Source organism: Mastomys coucha, unplaced genomic scaffold (assembly GCF_008632895.1).
Source record: "Mastomys coucha isolate ucsf_1 unplaced genomic scaffold, UCSF_Mcou_1 pScaffold15, whole genome shotgun sequence".
Taxonomy (NCBI): Eukaryota; Metazoa; Chordata; class Mammalia; order Rodentia; family Muridae; genus Mastomys; species Mastomys coucha.
Window position 1 is genome coordinate 32437143 of NW_022196897.1, and position 927 is coordinate 32438069.

General features: G+C 35.2%; 1 protein-coding gene across 6 annotated transcripts in view; it reads right to left on the reverse strand.

Moving 5' to 3' along the window:
* Positions 1 to 811: 811 nt before the first annotated feature.
* Zeb2 (zinc finger E-box binding homeobox 2) overlaps positions 812 to 927 on the reverse strand; it is a 134424-nt gene continuing 134308 nt past the window's right edge. For all 6 annotated transcript variants that reach the window (XM_031370161.1, XM_031370160.1, XM_031370159.1 and 3 more), the window contains one exon: positions 812 to 927. This exon is cut by the window's right edge and continues 5512 nt beyond it. The gene's annotated coding sequence lies outside the window, so the exon portion shown is untranslated.

A 927-nucleotide genomic window follows, 5' to 3' on the forward strand; every position in this document is an offset into this window, starting at 1 on the left:
GGAGAGAGAAAGAGAGAGAGAGAGAAAAAGAGAGAGAGAGAGAAAGAGAGAGAGAGAGAGAAAGAGAGAGAGAGAGAGAGAGAGAGAGAGAGAGATCCTTTTGACTGTTCTGGAAATGGTCAGATCACAAGGCAACAATCTTTCTCTGAATGTTTCCTTATGTGAAGGTTGTTCTTTCTGAGTTCTGTCCTTGCCAATTTTTAAACATCTTGCCAGAGAAGAAGTCTATTTTTAACACCTTGGGGTCTTATCCTTCATTTCCAAACTAACAGGCACATTCTGAAGCATGAAAGAAAGCTGGTGGGGTGCACTCACAAGTCAGGGTCCTTAGGATTTGCAATTTCTGTGGAATCAAAGCTATGAATGAAGATGACCAATTAGAAATACTTAAAAGATCATTTGTCACCACTTTAATCTTCATGTATTTTTAAATCATCATTTTCTTTGATGAAAATTATTAGAATCTTTGTCATATTCTTCTCAAGGCCAAATGGGAATGATGATGTTCATTCTCCATGCTTTGTATTTTGGGGTATTTTAATATGTCACACTAGATTATAGGTGGTAGGTGACTGTTTTAATAGAGGAGTTTTAGCTTGTGGCATATTCAGCGTCATGTCATCTCAATGTCATGTCTCTGATTAATGCTACACTTCACACACAAATGAAGATTGAGGGATTTATCCTGTTACTTAAGAGCATTTGTTTAATTCAGAGATTAATATATTATCTTCAAATGTGAAACAGAGGCCCTCTGGAACTTTAACCCAAAAAATTGAACACAGCCTATTAGCCCCCAAAGAACATATTGCCAATTCTCTCCATGTTTATTTAAATATTTGCTCTAAAGGAAGCAATTATTCCTTTATACTTTTTTAAATTTAGTATTGACATTTTTTATTTTGGGAAAGGAGGTCTTTTTTTTTT